Source organism: Diuraphis noxia, unplaced genomic scaffold, assembly GCF_037042655.1.
Source record: "Diuraphis noxia isolate RWA-SAM2 unplaced genomic scaffold, SU_Dnox_SAM2 contig0004, whole genome shotgun sequence".
Lineage (NCBI taxonomy): Eukaryota > Metazoa > Arthropoda > Insecta > Hemiptera > Aphididae > Diuraphis > Diuraphis noxia.
This window is the reverse complement of record NW_028301714.1, coordinates 68,955,250-68,971,705: the sequence shown is the minus strand read 5'-3', so window position 1 is coordinate 68,971,705 and position 16,456 is coordinate 68,955,250. Positions and strand designations below refer to the sequence as shown.

The 16,456-nt window shown below is 28.1% G+C and overlaps 1 protein-coding gene across 1 annotated transcript in view; it reads left to right on the top strand.

Moving 5' to 3' along the window:
• The window catches only part of LOC107164468 (Zinc-finger protein interacting with CP190), a 79,194-nt gene that overhangs the window by 8,591 nt on the left and 54,147 nt on the right, over nucleotides 1–16,456 (top strand).

Sequence of the window (16,456 nt, the reverse complement as noted above, 5' to 3'; positions counted from 1 at the left end):
TATACAAAATAACAAAGTTTTGTTTGCGATTGCGACTAAGTAGTAGTAGTAAGTACTTAAAGTATATTTATATGTATGTATCTTAGATCGTGCAATAGAATCTATAATTCCAATATTCCATACCTATTACCCTACCAATATGGCCATATGGCATATACCATAAATTCAAATTATTAAATATTTAGTGTGATAAATTGATAATTAGTTCGAGTCGTTCGAGATTTAAATTGTGATAGTAGAGAGCGCTAGCGTCGTTTTCCACAGCTGTGAGTCAATCTCATCTTCATACTTCAATCATTTCGGTATAGGTCGATGGGCAACCTGTATATCTTAAATCGTGATAGACAGTAAAGATTGTTGATCGGTGCGTGTTAGGTTGAAGAAAGTAATTTTCACATACATTGTCATTTATGTTCGTAAATTGGTATGCGAAATGTCTTACAAATTGTTAACCTACCACGTATTGAATTCATATCGTCAACACTGCTGTACACGATTTAAGATATATAAGATATAACATCTTAAATTGTGTAGCTGTATAATAAATTCATTAACATTACCTATATTATAAAATTTACATATATGGTATAGATATTTACCCTAAATATTATTGCATTCGTGATGAACTCAAAAAAAATTCTGTGAATCCCGTTACACAGTAATAGTAAATCTCGAGAAATTAAAACATATATTATAAGTAACGTGTGATTCTAAAATATTACTATCAAATTATATACCATCGTAAATTAATAGTTTATATATTTTTGAGAAATAAACCATATAGATGACTTTTATTTCCGTTGATATTTTATCTTTAATAATTATTAGATATTTATTTTTAATATTTAAATAATATTATTATACTGTACTCGTATTATACAATTAACTGTAGTGATATTTTTTTATCGTTATTATAATTAATAATATTGTCATATATTTTGTGCTCATCTTTAGTCAAATGTGAGTGCTCGCAAGTTCTTGAAACCGCATTCAAACAAAGTGCGACTGCCTAAATGACCGTACAAAATCGAAATAAATATCTTGACGTAATAAATTATAATATGATATTATATAGGAGGCAGACAAAGCAGCAAAAAATGCATTAAATAGTCCCGTCAATGGAATAATAAATAATTACTTTTTCATCACTTGTTGACATAAAAAAAAAATATAAACACATATTGCATTGATTTGTGGAACACCAAAATGTCCAAATGACACACGACCACGGAAAATAAGTTAAGATAAATTAAGCACTCTGATGAACTCTGGTCGAAATACACTGACCTAAATAGAAAAAATGAGGTAATTTTTAATCAACTTAGAATAGGCCACACAAAATGCACACATGGACACCTTATGGCAAACACAGATCCTCCTCTGTGCCCAACATGCAATGAAAACTACTCCATCAAACACATCATCGTCCACTGCCCAAACTTCAATGAAGCTAGGAAAGACTTCATCATCCCTGACAACCTGTACGAAGCAATTGGTCCATTTTCTAACTATCAAAACATAATTTTATATCTAAAAAAAAATTGAATAGTAGGTACAAATGTAAAAATGTAATACTTTTGTTAAAGCTAATAACCTATGTAGTTGATTCATAACCAATAATAAAAATAATAAAAATATGAAATGCGGTGCCGCGTGCAACACCGGTAACCACGGTAACGCAACGATAGTCAAGATCGAAAAGCGGTGTCTCGCCGCAGTGAACTATATTATATGCGCGAACATGGCTGTTGTCGTCTAACAGCTCGCGACGATTATACGCATCGATTTCAATCTGAACGTGGTAATCACTTGACGTCCTCTGGCGCAACAATATAATATAATAGATAATATCACGCCAACGACGATATACTGTTTGAAAACGTCGATATGTATACAGAAAATTCGGTGGCGTTTGTTATTGACATGCAAGATGGCCATGACGCGTGTTTTGTACCGAATGCTTGTAGTATACCTAAGGTTCTAATCACCCGGACTAATGTTTGGCCGACGACGGTTGATTGAAAAATAACTAAAAAAATATTATAATATTGTCGTTATTGTGACATCTCGTAGTGGCTGGTCGAAAGAAAAAACAATTTTTGACTAGCAGTATAGCACGTTATGTACATTAAAAGGAAATAAGAGATTATGATTTCGACTGCAAAACTGATGACCTATATAATATAATGTAATATATTATTTTAGCCACATTATGACCGTCGATTGCGTCCCAGACTCAATCAAACAATCCCCTTTCCTTTTTTATGTTCTCATTGAGACGAGTCACTGTTGAACACTTCTCGGGAAAATGGAAAAACTATGTTTGACCGACGATAAAAGTTCACTATATTACACTAAATTATACCTTTTATAACTTAAATAAATTTGCTCGTTGTACATAATAATGTGTTGTATAGATTGTAAATTACTTAAAATATAATAAAAATAAAAAAAAAAACTTAAATACAATATATAGGCTGAACCTACGTGACTAAATTCCTTGAATTTGTAAATGTTAAAAAATAAAGATATAAATTTAATTAGGTATGAAAAAATACTAGTAATTGTAATAGGTATACTTAATAACCATACGATCATATGATTAATTTTATTGATCTTTGTATATATAAATTATATTATAAACTACAGTATTAACAATTTTAAGAATATATTATTATACTTACTGAAATGGATACATTTATTGGATTAAAAAAAATATATATACTATATATTATACCTAGTATATAGATTGTACTGATTGTAGAATAGAATGTAATCAGCCCAACCACGGCGCGATGGTACGTTTTAAATAATATACAATTATATTAATTATAAAATATTATTCTACAGAATAATGTAAAATGTAATTATAATATTTTTCATAGGTAATACGCGGGAAGATTGACCTGTTATGAAAAATCAAATTATGTACGTTATTTCTCAAACAATACGCTTGTAAATTGTAATATTAAATAATATTGTTGGAAACTGTTAATTTATTAAATATGCTATAAATTAATGTTATTAACTGTCATTATTGTATATATATATATATATATATATATATAACGTTTGTATTAGATTTATAAAAACAAAAGTTGACATATATCTGAAGCTTTGAGGTGTGTATACATTTGAGGTCTTTACATTCGTATATTCGTTGTGGCCAGACGTGATTGAGGACACATGCACTTGCACGTATCAGACTATTCTGCAGACTGTTAGTACCTACACTGATTATGAAGTGTTTTCTATAGCTAATGGTGGTACATAATATGATTACGAATTTTTATAAATTTGAACATTTTTTGAAATTACCTATGATCAATGATAATTTTATTGATCACGAACAGTTACAGTATTATATCGTTAAGTCATAATATAATTATAATGTATATGATATGAAAATGAAAAAAAAAATGTGTATCAAGGAAGTAATACTTATTTTAAAATATTGTATATATGTTGAAACTATACTTGATACAAAAAATAAAACGAATTTGTCATAACATATTAAAATCGAAGCATTCGTAGCTAACGGTATAATATATGCTATATTTAATATTATTTACATTCCTGTGTATAGATACTGCAAAATATGAATTGATTGATTTCTTAATATTCGCAATCATATGAATTGACAAATAACGTCGTAAACGACGATCGTGAGATAGCGATCATCTATCAGTAATTTGCATAGATTTATAACGTCGAACTATATATCGTATCGATACTGATACCGTCTTTATAATACAAAATTATTTTATTTACTTTTAGAAAAATATTTTCGAAAAAAATAATTGGTATGAATTTTCGTTCTTAGATTATCGATTTATTCGATTTAATATGCACTAATTATATTTTTATGCTATATAAAGGAATCCGTGCAAGTAAAATTTGAGGCCTCCTTGATTATATAGGTATTACATAGTGTTGAAAAAAACGGTAAAAATATTCCACGTGTTTCGAGGAGTTCTCGATTATAGGTATTAAACCGTAATGTTATTATGTTTTAGTTTCACATAATAATATAGGTACACACGCATATATTATAATGCATTTCCGTGCACATTTTGCTCAAGATAAATCAATGTAATTTTTTCGAATTCCACAACACACTGCACTTATAATATTATACGTCTTGGATATTCGTGATAAATCGTAAGGACGTGTGTGTGGTGAACCTAACGTGTGATTATCTAACTCAAGCGGCGCAATTTCCGTGCGATTTGTTATAATTTATAGACCGATCCAGTCGTAATATGCATAAGGCATAATATTACCGTATCTATATATATGACAAATGCAATAACAATATAAAAATAATAATAATAATTATAATTTTTATATTAAAAAGCGGCGTAAGCGCTCCGTCAAACCGACTTTGGAACGGTCTGACTTTAAATTCATACCGTGAGAATATAATTGTAGTGCCACTACATAATATGAGTATATGACACATGCCAAATATATACGTTGGAATTTATGATGTTTTCAAATAATAATTATAGAATAATATGACGTACAGACCAGCACACGCATACACATAAAATATATGGCTTTAGAATATTCTGATAAAAATTATAAATTTATATTTTATAGTTGTATACCTACACTATCGTATATTACGGTGGCTGGAGAGGAGGGTTCCTTATAGTGGCTGAAGATTTATGGTGAAAAATGCAACGTGCGCATTCGGCTGCAATGGCTGCAGTATATTGTTGGTAGTCGTTGGCTGTTGCATCCAAACGTTGTGGCACGTGTAATAATGATGATAATTTTATAATTTAGTGCATTATTAACGGGTTTATTTTATCCTACGTAAGTGGATATCATATTATACTGTACGTCGATATTAGTTAGGCATTTAATCTAATAATATTTTGGCCGAATACGGTTTAAGTTGATGTCTCACATTAGTCATATGCCACCGCAAGAACTGATAATATGACGTGTAATGGCCATTAGGAAGATTGTAAAAAAAAAATGTTAAATTGAATGAAAAACACCCCAATTAATTTATTAACACTTTGTAAATAACACTGCACATACGACATCCAATAGATACATAAGCCACTTAGGAATTTAGGATACTAACATATTTCAAAAAATAATTTTTACTGATAAAGTGAACTATTTTAACAAGAAGCAACCTGTATTTTGTTACAGTTAGGTTTTTAGCAAGGCTGGGCATTAACGAGTTAAAAAGTTAAAGTTAAAAAGTTAAGTTACTTTTAACTAAGTTATTTAACGAGTTTCTTTTTTTTTAAACAACTTCTAACTTAACGAGTTAATTTATTAATTTGTTCTAATATAAATTTCATATATTTAAAATTATATTTTGATTTTTATAACTTATTGATATTATATATATAAAAATAATAATTGTGGAAATAACCAAATACTTTACGATATGAATGTGAGTGTTTTGCATTATTTCTATATTTGAAATTTCAATAGATATTAGAATAACGTGTATAAGTACAACTAGGTATCTACCTATATAAAATTTGGGAAACGATTTACGAGTAATAATAATACTATTAGATAATAATATTTTATTTTATTCTGCTTATTCGCAGAAAATATGTATATATGTATGTATAATATATTATTATAAAACAAAAATGTTATAGGACCATAATAGGGGTAATCATTATTTTGAGAAAAAAAAAACATATTACTTAATTTCCTTGTATACAGAGATAATATACTCTTACTAATTTAATGTTAGATTTTATAATTGATTGAAGTATGTAAGTAGTACTTACTAAGTACCTACTGTAATTAATACAATTACATATGTTTATTGAAAATAGTTAGACTTCCATTATACAGTGTTATTTGTTAAGCTTTGAAGCTTTGATAACAATGTATGATAATTTATTGTACATGAAAAAAGAAAATTAACTTATTTTTTACCAAGTTAAGTTACTTTTTTTTCAAATTAACTTTTAACTTTTAACGAGTTAAATAAATAAGAAAACTAACTTTTAACTTTAAACTTAACTTACATTTTTCTGTATTAACTTAACTTAACGAGTTAAAATAATTAGTTAACTTGCCCAGCCTTGGTTTTTAGTAGTTTGTTTGATAATATTAATATTATTACAAATAGTAAATATTTTCTTATAGTTTACTGGACACAATCTCATAATATTTTTAAGGTTTTTTTATTCAGCGTCTATACTCTATACTCTTTCCAGGAGGTGAAAATAAGAAGCTGTACTTATGTTTTATACAATATATATGATATATTGTATACACATTAATATACAATAACGAACATTGTACTTGTGGTACCACGGCTGTAATAGTGTAATAAATTTGTCATTTGGGACATGATGAATGCAGCGCTGAATTATTCGTTCATATAATCATTTTGTTTTTTCGTATTTTACGATCAGCAGGTCGGGCATACAATTATTGTATTTTATTCAGTAGGGCGCATACTAATAGGTGTATTCATAATCGTTTAGGTAAATGTTCACATAGGACACGCCGTAAATGTTCTTCAATCGTCAGAAGTACTATACAGTATTAGTGTAGTACCTAATAACTGTATAGCCTACAAGTACAAAATACCCAAACGCAACTCGAATAAGCTAAAAAAATGTCCTTTTTGACAAATCGTGAGCAACACAAATAATTTTTAAAAACATTTTAAACCAAATATTACATAGTGCAATAATTATTGGTGATGGTACATAAAATGGTATCGGTAATACAATTTAATTTTTCACTGTTATCCCACTAAATTAAGGTACAAAACTCAAATAAATTTTACACTTTTAGGGTATTGAAAGAAATATAAAATTCACACTTTTGGGTTTCGTCAATTTTACGTATATCTAACTTATCATTTTACCTACCTACTTAGAAGAAGATTTCTGCACCTTCGGCTGCAATAACCGCATTACGATCACAAACAAACGCAGCAAAAACGCCAAAAACTGCCATTTAGATTTACGTCATGTACTCATGTCCTACAACCAAAAATCTAGTTTGTTTAACGATCTCGTTTATCTCCTTCCCTTCGGTCACCTCTAATTATTATTATTATTTTACGACGACATGGCAATAAAAAACCTTTGCTTGTACCTACGTACTTTCTCAGGTTTTCTTACACGCCAATTTTGTTTATTACTTATTATAATATTATTATTACGTATACGGACACAAAAAGCGCCCTCCATTCGATTATATACCACAGATTATATTATATCTGGTGACGAGTGCTCGTTATTTTCAATATTAGGTACCGAGGTTTCCTTGACCCGCAATTGTCTCGACGGACCACCACCGATGCTCGCCGAAGTTCTAATTGAGGATTACGATAACTCCACGACATTACGATTTGTAATTTGTTTTTTTTTTTGCACGTTAACAGCACACATTATAAAATCATCTGCAGAAAACGTACATATCTAATCTGCATGGTCGTCTGCAGCAGAAAATTTGTCCGGACTTCGTGTCCTGCTGTAATATATATATATATAATACAATAATAGCATTAATAACAATGTTACAAGTTACAACTAAAAACGATTTACAACTTTTTGTTTTAAAAGTGATGAGGTAAATACAATATGACGTGAAGAAATGTTTCTCAAGTTACATGTCTTATGAAATATGAATTTCACTTAACGCAACAAGATAAATTTCACATGCAGCCAATACCTACTATATTAACTTGCGGTATAGATGTTTCAGCAATGTTTCATCTATTATAAATATTTATAGAGAATAATACTATATATTAGGCTAATCAAAACATCGTTTTATTTCCTCTATTATTGAAGGAAGATATATTTTAATTCTTAAAATCTATTAAGAGTGCATTAATCGTCTTGTATATATATTTTATATTACCTATTCGCACTATCTTTAATTATATATTATACATTTATAATATGAAAATATTATAGTCTTAAAGATTTGAATAAAAAGTATGCTAGTGCTTTTAGGTTTCTTAACATTAGTTTAGAACCCTTCGTTATAGCCCAGTTGTGTCCGTCCGTCCGTAAGTTACCAGCACACTAATATGTATATGTCATATTATATAGTTACGATTATTGATATTAAAATATTTATACTTAAATAAATGTGAGTTATTTTACATACCTAGGCAATTGTTTGTATTGAGATAAGTATTAAGCACGTATTGTATAAGTATTTAATAATATATAAATTCATACAATCTAAAATATTAAGGTTACCAAATTCTTTTCAAATTGCAATTGGAATTTTATAGTTTATTGCTTTTTGTAATAAACAATACGTTCGAAAAACGGAAATTTAGTAAATTCTCATCAATATAATAGTGATGTTGTGATATTGATAGAACATAAACTGATTTTTTTTTATGTTTTGGGACCTCACTGGAGTACTAAAATTAACTGCAGAAATATTCTCCCTAAGATTTCAAGGGTAGAGGTGAAACAACGTCTAATACTATTATTTAATTTAAGACTATCTGATTTTAAAATTACTATGAGACGAAAATTGAAAGACTAAACATTTCGCAAAGACTCTCTATATACGGTCAACGTTGATGGTCCATTACGGTAACGATTAACGGTTATAGTTTTATGTTCTTAATATTGTTTTGTAAATAATAATTATTATACATTCTCAAAAATTATTCATTATATTTGAATATTATAATAAAATCGTATAAATACCTACGATTCGTACGCACTTGTGGTACCTATATAATAGTATAATACCATATACAGAATATTATTATAATATTAACCTTTCGATCGGATTATTTCGACCCACCCATTATATGCGATACATCATGCAAAATGATTTATCGGTTCGCGGCTATAGCGATTAATTATTGTTCATTAGTCATTACTGATACGTCTACAATAATAATAATAATACGAATGTGATGTGTGTTATTATTATTTATTATTGTTATTACTACCACAACATGCGGTGCAATTGTGATTCAGTATAGGTACTTCCTCTGGCTTTGTGTGTGTGTTGATTTAATGCGCTCATAAACGTCGTTTTACACTCATAATACGCGCGTGTGTACAACTACGCATGTCATAACACTAAAGGTTCTGCTGCTGCAGCCTCGTTATAATATTATTATTATAATGCACCGTATAATTATTATTATTTAGAACGTCCGAATCGTATATTTTCTTTTCACCGCTGTCAATATTTAATATTATATTATAAAATGTGCGAGTGTGTGTGGTATACATCGAAATCATATAATAATAATTAATATAAATTATAATACATATAATCACAATTATAATATATTTATATGTTATTCGGTTAGTCGTTCGTAGCAACAGCAGCAGCATCAGCATTATTATATTGTTACCTACGCTCTTGCAGACGAGCCGGAATGGCATCGAGAACGTCGCTACTAATCACACTAAATAATATGAATATCGTGCACGAAAAAACGAGCGTGTGTTTTAGATACCCATGTGCACAATTAATTGATAGGTAGTAAATATAATATAATTTAAATTATTAAAATCTTTTTGCACTTTAGAGTCATCGTGTCTTGCGCTGCGCCTGTTTATTATTATAATATATTCTCCAAACACGCGCGACTATACAATATTGTAGTTGTACACACCCCGATTGTTATAGATATAAGTAATTCGATTGATAAATGATAAATGGATGCCGGTGCCGTCATAAGAGATGAAATATATCCAGGTGGTGTACATATTATATACTATATAGTATATAGTAACTATATATAGCTATAGATACTCGTGGATTTACGCACGCTCTCGAAACGACGGTCCTGAGATCGGCACGTTTTTATATACCTACACTTTAAGTAAATGCAACTTGTGTACCTACACAATTCGCAGCCTTCTTGTTTACATAGGAAATGCAAGCTAAAAAAAAAAGCGGGTAAGTGGATGTCGCTCTGCTGTACATTAGGTGGTGGGGTGGACCTCTGACTAGGGTAGGTTAGATTTGAATGCAATGATAGGTATCATTGTATACGAAAAACGATTCTGAACGGAGATGATTTGTCAGTCTAGGATATATTATATTTAATTATTGTCATATATTCTATTTTGAAACAAACATTTTATTTTTCAATTAGGACGCATTTTGCATAAGGCATGGTTAATCAATTTTTCCAAAAACATTGCATGTAGTTATCATAATTCATAATACCTTAATACCTTATATTATCATAGATATATACATATACCTGATTTCATAAAAATTTAAAACTCAAACACTCAAAACATTTTTCCTATAATGACGCTTCAAGTTTTCTTTATTGCTACTTGAAAAAAAACTTATGGAAAACTTAGTGTTGTATTTTTAATCCTTAGTTATGAACGCAAACATTTTTATGATTTTTCAACTTCAAAATAATTTGCAAATATTCATGGTTTTGACGAATTTTTGCCAATATTTGAACTTCAAATGCTAATAAAAAAAAATTGTGACTATGTATTCATATAATTTTTTATTCACTATAAGAATAACTTACGAGAAACTTTGTATTACATTTTCAAGTATTTTTATTGGGACAAACAAATTTTATCGACACTTCAAAAAAAAATTTCAAAAAAATTGAAAATTTCAGTTGTCTATAAATATCTCGAGATAAGTCAAAATATTTTGAAAATTAAATCATATAAAGAAAATGCTGATCTAAATAACTGATAAAATTTTCAAGTATCTATGACCTATACTTTTTGAATAATAACAAATATTTAAAATCGTTTGAGGATAAATCGTTATCGTAACGCTATTTCGTGAAGATTTAAAATTCAAACGCACTTAAAATTTATCCTATAATGATGTTTCGAGTTTTATCTATAGCTAATTGAAGGAATACTTTCTACGTTTTCGACAGATTTCTTAAAAATTTGAACTATAAAAGCTTATAAAAAAAATTGTGACTTACGATTTTTAATTGTTTTAGCTACAATAAGAACAACTCATAAGGAACCTTGTATTAAATTTTAAAGTTTTTTTTGTCATCTTAAATTTTTTTACTGACACTTCAAAAAAAAATTCTCATAAAAATCGAAAATTTCAGTGGTCTATCAATATCTCAAAAAAAGTCAAAACATTTTTAAAATAAAACTGTATATAGATAACACTAACATAAACATTTGGTGAAAATTTCAAGTATTCACAGTGATTAGTTTTTGAATTACAACCATATAAAAAAATCAATTTGGTCGAAAACTGGTTTTGCGTAAAAATTCCCGTTTTTCTGCTATTTTTTTTTTGTTTTTCTCGATTTTTTTGAAAACTGTTGGAAAATGTTAACTTTTGACCTATATAATGTATCAAGGATATTTAATTTTACATCGGAAACCACCCCCAAAGTTTGAAATTCGACTAGTTATACAGACACAAAAAAACTGTTTATTGTAGAATGTATAGATTCGAAAGGAAAAAAAAGGCACTCCGCGCGCAAAATTGTGTATAATCATCTGAAGTTTCAATACCGTCGATAAAAATTAATAGTTCAATGGTATCATCTTACAACCATTACAACCACAGTTCGTATTTTCTACGTCCACTTCACCTCCATATGATTCATGACCAATTTTTCCGTAAGATATGTACGTAAATAATAATCCATTTATTACAATAATTATTCAATGGATATATTGTTTTGTATTTAAATTGTGAAATAATAAATTTTTAACGATATACAATAAGTCAATAATATTGATGTGTTTTATTTTTTTATTTGTCTCTGTACAGGCCACACTTACCAATCTGTAAATAGTTTATACTGACGGGTTGTATTGTGAAGTTATTACGACATGCAGTCAGTTATAGTTGGAAAGCGTATAGTACCACCAAATGATCGGCTTGACAAATTTCTGTCCTAATACGTGACATATTTTCCCTGTCTCTCCGTTTTGATCTCCTATATTATAAATAGATAGACAAGTGTCTGTTGTACCTATAGATAACGATATGATATTATAAATGTCTAATTTTATTAGACGATAGAGATTTTTTAGGGACGGGTTTTGGAACAAAAACAAAAATTCAACAGCCATTTCGTGTTCGAAAATTATTGTCGATGATCATATACCTATAATGGCTAATACACATTTTAGTCAGTTTTTTTCATTTTAGGAAGTCGTAAGTTTTTACTTTACTAATGTTAGTTTTAAAAATTATCTGTTATGTGTGCAACTATAGTAACAGATTTCAGGTAATGATAACCTATACAAGAAATGATTTGAGTAGGTAGGTGGTAGGTACAATAAAAATATATATTATAATGCTTTGCATTTTATCTCTTTAATAATAATAATAAATGGATATTTATTTTAATCACTGAGATTGATATGTGATTACATATTTTATAAATTTTATTATAATATTGTAATAAATCTATAGATGAATACGCCAATATGCGTGAACTACAATATTGTGATTTTTGTCCAATTAAAATTCTATGGATCAATAGTTGTATAAAATAAATTGGTCAATATAGATTATGTTGTCCATGTTTATGCTTAGTCACAAATTTTAATTTTTGTTTACGTTTAATGGATGAAATCTTTTTAGTGGTTCTACCATCGATATATATTATATTATTATAATAATTTATAGATTTGTCAGATAGAATTGCCAATCTAACTTCGAAATTTTTTGATCATATGAAAATAATTGTTATAAGTATAATATAGCAATGTTTCAGTGTAAAATAAGTACATTTTTTTATAATTTTAAACTAATGCCAGTCTATGACCTTACAATTAAATTTCTGTAATGATAATAAGCAGGGCTCGGATTTTATAGCATTTGATAATTATTTTAGTATAGAGATAAAAATAGCAGAGTGAGCTATAAATTTGGTTTATGCACCAGGGACTCCAAATACAAAATGTTATAATGCTATTTTTTTGCATATTTGAAGTATTTTGGGTTTTTAGTGCTATTTTTCAAGTTTTGCTGCTATTTTATATAATATAACGTTTTATTTAGTATTTTCATAAATCCTATTATGTGGTATGAAAATTATAAAAATGTATTTTTTTGTTTTTTTGAATACTTAAAAAAAAACATCCACATTTTGCCCATATCACACCCATATTATAAATGTACCTATTAATTATTCATAAATAATCTTTAGTTAGTAAAATAATAAATATAAGCATTTTTTTTAATTTTGAGCAGAATACATTTTTATTTTTGCTATTTTTCATGTTTTTAGGTTATATTATAGCACTTATTTTAAGAGTTTTTAGGTCAGCTATTATAGGGCATATTTCATTTATTTTTAATGCTATAAAATCCGTGCCTTGATTATAAGTCATAAATAATTATACAGTTATACGATATTGTACGAATTTTGTTGTATGGTTTTTATTAAAATGTCTTGTGGTTGTGGGACTGTGGGAAGAGGAATTGATAAACGGTTTAAATTATTCAACAAATTAAAACATGAATGATACGTTTTACATACATCATTAGTATTAGATTTTGAGCGGAGCGATGAATGTATTGATTTTAACATGTTGTGTGTTTTATTTTTTTTTTTGTGTCTGTCATCAAGTTTTTGGGTAGTAAAAGTGCTTCGATTTTTGACTTCATTACCTTGTTCGATCAAAAAGTGAATCTAGTTGGCACTTTGGGGGGTCAAAAGTGAAAAATTCTTAATACTTTTCTAAATAGTCGAGAAAAACAAACTAAAAATTAATGGAAAAACGGGAAATTTTACGCACTCTCATTTTTCGACAAAATCGATTTTGGTTTTTGATGTAATTTGAAAACGAATGACCATAGATACATGAAATTCTCATCGAATGTTTAAATAAGTATATTCTATCCAGCATGCAATTTTCAAAAAATTTCGACTTATGTTGAACTATTCATAGGCATTTGAAATTTTCGACCATTATTAGTTTTTTAAAAATTAATATCGATAAAAATTTATTTGTTAGGCAGAAAAGCTTGAAAATTTAATACAAGGCTCTTAACATATTGTTACAATAGCAGTTTAAAAATAAAAGAAATTCATAGTCACAATATTTTTTTATAAGCATTCAAATTTTGAATTTTGACAAAATACGTAAAAATCACGAAAATTCACAGATTATTTTAAGCTAAAAATTCATAAAAAATTTTCTTTTTAAATCTAAGATTTAAAAATTTAATATAAGATTCCTTACAAGTTTTTCAATGTTTATCACAAATAAAAAGTCCACCGGAAATTCAAATTAAATTTGAATGAGCATTTGAAATTTACATTTTTACAACATTGGATTTTCATTTTTAGCGATTTTCTTATTTTGGTGTAACTCTTTTTTTTTTTTTTTTTTTTTTTTTTTTTTTTTAATCTATAAGTTATACAATCTGTACATAAAAAAAAGTACAATAAGCATAAATTATGATTTTTTTTAAAAAAAATTATAATTAATGAGCTTGAATATCTTGAGGGAAGAACCAACCAGCGAAGGTACTTCGGCGTGAATTTACAATTTATTTATGATTTTATGATTTTATGATTAATGATTTTAATTTATAAGATCTCGAGGCCATTGTCGCTTGAGTCTTCTTGGGGGATTTCCAGGGATGGAGATGGATAGTAATTTTTTAATATGAGGGTTTGTGTGGTTATGAAGGCGGTTTCTGAATTTGGAGTAAAATAACTTGGCTGTTTCAGTGACTTTAGGAATTGGAGATCTGTGTGTAGGGTGTGATTTGAGATATAAGGAGGACAATTGGTAATAAGTCTGAGGATTTTGGATTGGAATACTTGGATTTTTTGAATGTTTGATTTTTTGGCTGTGCCACAGCCGACGCGTTAGACCACTCGGCCACCTCGTCCCCCTTCGTATGCAATGATATAATATCATTGGATTCAAATTTAATTCCATCCATTACAGTAACTTGCCTGCCTTTTTTGTTAGTTGAATATTGTAATTTTCAATAGAGTTGTCACCAATGACCATACCACGTTGAATACATCAGTTTTCGTCCGATCACTGAAGTTAAGCAACGTTGGGCTAGTACTTGGATGGGTGACAGCTTTGAAACACTATATGTGCCGTTGGCGTTATTTGCTTTATTTTTATAATTAATACAAATAATGCTTTTAATTTAAAGATTATAAAGCTATTTTTGCTGTTTTTAACCACTGTTACTTTTGAAAATGTTGTTAATCCCCTTCCAATAATACATTTCAATAATTATTATACATGTTTAACTCATTAAGCTGTGAAAAATTTATTTTTAAATATTACATGCTTGTTAAAAATACTTATTTTTTGTTTTTTTTTTTTTTTTTAAATATTTATCCCCTAAATTACCATCTAAATCCAATTATCTTCTTCAAATCACCTTCAAAATCCATTCATTTTTATACTCCAATATGTAAGTAATGTATTATGGTAATAATCATTCATCATTATGCTCAGAGTTTAAAAAGTCATACATTTGAAGTAACTGTAAATAGTATTAATCAGTGGCGCCGAACCCTATATTAAGGTCGGGCCATGGCCCGACATATTTTGAAAATTTAAGATAGGGCCACTTCATATTGACCATTTTCCTCTCCACGGTATGCCATTTTTTCCGATATTAAGATGTTGGGCCTCTTGAAATATTTTTCGCCCTACTAGATTTTTAGGACTTCGGCGCCACTGGTATTAATAATAGAAAAAATTATTTGAACATTTCGAAGAGTTTAGAAACTTTGGCAACAAGTTATACTGCAATTATATATGTAATAAAAAAAATCCACACATTATTGTTAAATCAATACATTAATCGGCAGATACTCGTAAGTTCCACCCAGTATATCTAAAATAAATTCTATACAATGAAATAAAAGTTTTCATATACATTGTATACAGCAATTATTTATTTTTTATGGTGCTTAAAACTATTTTAAAGAAATAACCGGGAAAACGAAGTATAATTGCGTATATGTAAACGTTTGCGAAAAAATAATGGTTTATCATCGTTAATAATTATTTGGTATTTAGTATTTACATTGTACACATGTATGTATATTTTTTATAATCGCGTCTGAGTAGCTATACTTTTTTCAAGATTTCAGGACTAGCATATTATTTAGTTTTTGTTCTACACTCATAAAGTTATTGTAACTGTTATAACAGACAGTATATAGTATATTTCAATAGAATTTAAAAACAAATGACTGCATCTAATACATGATTATTGTTATTATATACTTGGATATTATTATTTATATGGTATTCCCAGAAACGAAATACATATTTCCCTAATTTTAATGTGCACACTGTCTACGACAATTTTAACAAAGTTATGTACTTATATAGTTTTATTAGTAATAATATTATAGCAGAAGCAACTTAATTGTTTTAGCGATATTAACAACTATTTTAATTTATAGTTATTTCTTATGAATTTTATGGTTGAATCATCGATCATATACTGTTTACCTACTGCTTATCATTAACTAAATAGTATATTATAT